At 34.9% G+C, this 5,399-nt stretch overlaps 1 protein-coding gene across 1 annotated transcript in view; it reads right to left on the reverse strand.

The window, feature by feature from the left end:
* tomm5 (translocase of outer mitochondrial membrane 5 homolog (yeast)) overlaps positions 1 to 597 on the reverse strand; it is a 1,544-nt gene extending 947 nt beyond the window's left edge. Inside the window, exon 1 of the mRNA XM_016293752.1 lies at positions 394 to 597. The gene's annotated coding sequence lies outside the window, so the exon portion shown is untranslated. The remainder of the gene's footprint in view (positions 1 to 393) is intronic.
* Between the last annotated feature and the right edge of the window lie 4,802 nt (positions 598 to 5,399).

Below are 5,399 nucleotides of genomic sequence, written 5' to 3' on the forward strand. Positions count from 1 at the left end.
GTTCCTAATATAATACCATTTTATGATACTTCAAGGTGCATATATACTACGAGTTATTAATATATATTTTAGAAAAAGCATTTAAACTGTCATTTTAGTCAGGCAATATTAAAAAGAACACTTTTTTTTGTTTTGATTTTTGGTGCGTGATTGCTGTGAGTCGCCTCTATCTGTGTGTAGCCTACTAAATAATGTGATTGATTATTTGTTGATTTGAATTATTTTATACACATTATCACATATATCATGGCTTTTAGTATCCTGTGGCACTGAATCATTTTTAAAAGCACAAAAATTGTAGCTGCATGTAATTTACATGAAAAGTCCACATTAGTGTATTTAGTGAATCATGGAGCACAATGGACTCAGTCCAGTAACGCTTGTCAGACGCACCTGAAATGTATTAACGGATTCACCGAGACGTCGCCCGTCTGTTTACCCAGTAAACGAAATGATGTGAATACTGTAAATAGCCAGGAAGAGGATGGTCCTAAAGGGTTTCCCTCCAAAGAGAGCTTGAGGAAACGCAAGTATGGCTCTTGGCTCAGGACAGGGCTCAATCTATAGGTGCAGTAGTGATGGGCAAATGAAGCCTCATGAAGCACCGAGGCTTTCCTCTGCGAAGAGACCCCGCCCACTTTTGGAGGTTCCGCCCACTTTTGGAGTTCACGCCCCATTTTGGAGGACTCCGCTCTGCAGTTATATCTACTTGACTGTTTCGGGAAAAGATTCAAAGCTTCGCGAGTGTCAAAAATAAAAAATATAGCCAAAAGCCTGTGAAAATAGTGTGTGTGTGTGTTTGTTAAAATTCTCTCTCTGATAAAATAATTTACCCATTAAACTGTGGAATTAAATGCCAATATGAATATCAATATGATGCACATGCCAAACTTTTTTTTTTTTTTTGAAATAGTTTTTATTCTTCATATTACTTGTATGGCTGGGTATTTAAAAATGTAATTGAATAAGTCTGAATGAAAACTTACTCTTAAAGTAAGATCTTTAAGGTGTCGAACATTCCGACACGCGCACGTGATTGGACCATGGATTGGGCAGATAGTGAGGCTTCAATTTCGGCTGATCACGTGATTCTCTGAAAATGCTCCGGTGTTACGAGATTTTCGGTTTCAGTGGGCGGGGCATACATGAATATTCATGAGTTTCCCGGACATGCGCGTGGAACCAAGTGGAACTGAGAATTTCAGTTCACGCTCCTTGTATCTCAGCAGGTTTAATGGGATATATATATATTTTTTTAAAAAGGTAAATATATTTACAGTGTTGCACAAACTACATTTGTTCATCATTTCCTAACAGTTTATAATGTTTTTATTAGTTTACAGTGCACGTTGTGTGCAGTCGTCCCTGCCTATACATTGATTTCAGTTCTTTGTGCTCTTCATTTGTAGCTTGCGATGCTTTAAAACTATGTCTGTTATTAGTGGTTATCATTTGTTGAATACATCACTGCCTGCAACAAATGAAATAAACGTATCTGTGGACTTTTTTTTTTGTATACTGGTGTGATGATCCATGTCTTAACTTACCCCGTTCAACATTCTCCATGCTGTCTGGTTGTAAACTATGATACAATCATACACTGCTGCAAAAACATGTTGCTGAAATTTCTTTATTTTTTTCATGTTTCCAATGTAAAATATTAAACGTTTTTACAAATATTTGCTACCTACACTGATGTTATTCTGTGTCATCTGTTCTTTGACCATGTGTTGCACTGTATCTGGATGATACACGATGATCATTGATACAAATGCATGGTCTATTTTGATGCACAACAATAAAAATTAACAGGCCTACTAACACCAGCTTTCTCTATTCTATCTACTTGTTTTCTTTTTGTTGTGTATGTGTGTTGGTGTGAATGTTTGATGATATGTGACATTTTGTTTTTAAAAATATAAATTCAATAGTGATTCACACTCAAAATCCAGGAAAATGTTAGTCATGGAGGATGCAATTAATAAAGAAAAGTTTTCCAGAATTTAGAGCACGAATCACTATTGAATCCTTGTTACAAATTAAAAAGATGTATGCACCAAAACAAGACAACATTGGAGACAAGAGAGTGTGATGTTAACGTCCTTGTAGAATCTGCTGTATAAAAATATGACATAAAGCTAAAAAAACAAACATTTCTTCACTTGATTCTGGCATTTGATACATGACATTAACACTCAAAAGTGTAGGATTACAATGAATTTTTTTTTTCTTTTTTTTTTTAAAGAAATTTATATTTTTGCTCTTCAAGAATGCATCAATTTAATAAAAATGACAGTAAAGACATTTATAATGTAAAAAAAAAGGTATTATTATATTTCAAATAAATGCTGTTCTTCTGAACTTTCTATTCATCAAGGAACCCTGTCGCTGTATAATGGTTTCCACACTTCATTAAGCAGTACAACCATTTTCAACTCTGATAATAATCCGAAATGTTTCTTGTGCAGACAATCAGCATATTAGAATGATTTCTGATTGATCATGAGACACTAAAGAGAAGAAGTTGAGATCTGACATCACGGGGGAAAAACCTTTATTTGAAATTGTAAAATTATTGCACAATATTAATGTTTTTTTATATTTTTAATTGATGCATTCGGTGACATGAACAAAGAACCTTACTAATACAAATCCTTAGAACAGTATTTTATATATCAAAACAAGCACACTCACACTTATGAACATTTGTTAATTAAATTATTTTTTAAACATGAAATTAATTTCTTATTCCATTCCATAAAATGCAGTGAAGTATTTGTTTTCTCATTTGCAGTGTACCAAATATAGGCTACTTTTTAAACTTGTGTCCATGCAATTTAGTTTAATCCAAAATGTTACTTATTAAAGGAACACTTTCATGCTTGTGTGTGTGGTCTTAGATTCCTATTCATTTTGTAAATACAGCCTAAGCCTAACAGTTTAAGAACACCAGGATAGATGAAAAACGATCCACAAATACAAGTTTATTTCAGCTGTTGTATTTAAATGAAAACAACAAACAACAGACAGTTTTAAAGCATTGCAAGCTACAGCACAACGAACTGAAATCAAAGTAAGTTACAACTAGCTTAAGTGTGCTGAATGTCTGCAATCAATCAGTCAGTGCCGACTGCACAAAACGTGCAAACTAATGAAAACATTATAAACTGTTACAAAATGATGAACAAATGTAGTTTAGGCTTAGGTTTGTGCAACGCTGTAAAATATTTACCTTTTGTAAAATATCCCATTAAACCTGCTGAGATACAAGGAGCGTTCCACTTGGATCCACGCGCCCGGGAAACTCATGAATATTCATGTATGCTCCGCCCACTGAAACAGAAAATCTCGGAAACCGAAAATCTCGTAACACTATATTTGTCCCTAAATTTCTGATTGATCATGAGACACTAAAGAGAAGAAGTTGAGATCTGACATCACGGGGGAAAAACCTTTATTTGAAATTGTAAAATTATTGCACAATATTAATGTTTTTTTATATTTTTAATTGATGCATTCGGTGACATGAACAAAGAACCTTACTAATACAAATCCTTAGAACAGTATTTTATATATCAAAACAAGCACACTCACACTTATGAACATTTGTTAATTAAATTATTTTTTAAACATGAAATTAATTTCTTATTCCATTCCATAAAATGCAGTGAAGTATTTGTTTTCTCATTTGCAGTGTACCAAATATAGGCTACTTTTTAAACTTGTGTCCATGCAATTTAGTTTAATCCAAAATGTTACTTATTAAAGGAACACTTTCATGCTTGTGTGTGTGGTCTTAGATTCCTATTCATTTTGTAAATACAGCCTAAGCCTAACAGTTTAAGAACACCAGGATAGATGAAAAACGATCCACAAATACAAGTTTATTTCAGCTGTTGTATTTAAATGAAAACAACAAACAACAGACAGTTTTAAAGCATTGCAAGCTACAGCACAACGAACTGAAATCAAAGTAAGTTACAACTAGCTTAAGTGTGCTGAATGTCTGCAATCAATCAGTCAGTGCCGACTGCACAAAACGTGCAAACTAATGAAAACATTATAAACTGTTACAAAATGATGAACAAATGTAGTTTAGGCTTAGGTTTGTGCAACGCTGTAAAATATTTACCTTTTGTAAAATATCCCATTAAACCTGCTGAGATACAAGGAGCGTTCCACTTGGATCCACGCGCATGTCCGGGAAACTCATGAATATTCATGTATGCTCCGCCCACTGAAACAGAAAATCTCGGAAACCGAAAATCTCGTAACACTATATTTGTCCCTAAACTTTTTTAAAAAGTCTCAAAAGGTGCGGGGAAGTCGCTAAATCTAGCTACAAAGTAGCTAAATTGGCAACACTGCCGGCTGGACAGGGCATCACAGTATGTGAGGTAATCGGCCAATCACAACGCACTGGATAGCTGGCCAATCAGAGCACACCTCGCTTTTCAGACCGATGAGCTTTGTAAAAATCGACACGTTTCAGAAAGGCGGGGCATAGAGGAGAAACAATAATGTACAGTATGTGGAAAATAATGTGTTTTTTTAACCTTAAACCGCATAAACACATTTCATTACACCAAATACACAAAATAATGTTCTTTTTAGACACATCATATGACCCCTTTAAAGCAGCAGATGCGCATATATATTTATTATGTCTATGATTGGGATGACACAGCTCAACCCTCTCTGTGCACTCAGACAATAGCCTCGATGCCCTTTCTCATCCATGATCAGATTCAGTCTGACTGCAGCAGTGAGGGTCGTGATGGACAGCAGAGACAGGTGAAGGTGGTCAGCTGCTTCATCAGAATAAAGCTGCAGAACCGTCTCAGCTGTGTTGAGATGCAGTAGATGTGGGCTCACCGTCTGTAAATACATGATTGTTAGAACAATGTTTGAATAAAGCTTTGTTTCATGTGTCGATGACTTGTATTTATTTATTGTCATGGTTACTTTGATTTATTTTTACTCATTCATGTTTCCTGTTTTCAGTAAATAACATATAATTGTTTCATTAACTTGTGCATTAATTCATTACTTAGCTGAAAATGTAGATGTAGTATTCACGTTGGCTGCGTTTGTCTAGTGTGTAGTCATGCATAGCTATGGCATACACAACAAATGACATTTTGATAATTATTGGTCAGCATTTATCATTATTATTGTTCATAAGTGTTGGGGTGGGCTAGCAATGCATTCTGGGGTAATCTTAACTTCTAAGTAGTAATACTTACATTTTTCGAATGTAAAATTAACAGTCTTCTCCAAAGGCGAGATCTTCTAGCAGCTGATCGACGTCTCCTTTGTGCAGATATTACAAATATTGCAAACGCCGAGGAAAACTGTACTAGGTAGGGTTGTGGAGTTACTGATGCTATGAGGTGCTC

The sequence above is a fragment of the Sinocyclocheilus grahami genome, unplaced genomic scaffold (genome assembly GCF_001515645.1).
Source record: "Sinocyclocheilus grahami isolate Dianchi unplaced genomic scaffold, SAMN03320097.WGS_v1.1 scaffold306.1, whole genome shotgun sequence".
NCBI classification, from domain to species: domain Eukaryota; kingdom Metazoa; phylum Chordata; class Actinopteri; order Cypriniformes; family Cyprinidae; genus Sinocyclocheilus; species Sinocyclocheilus grahami.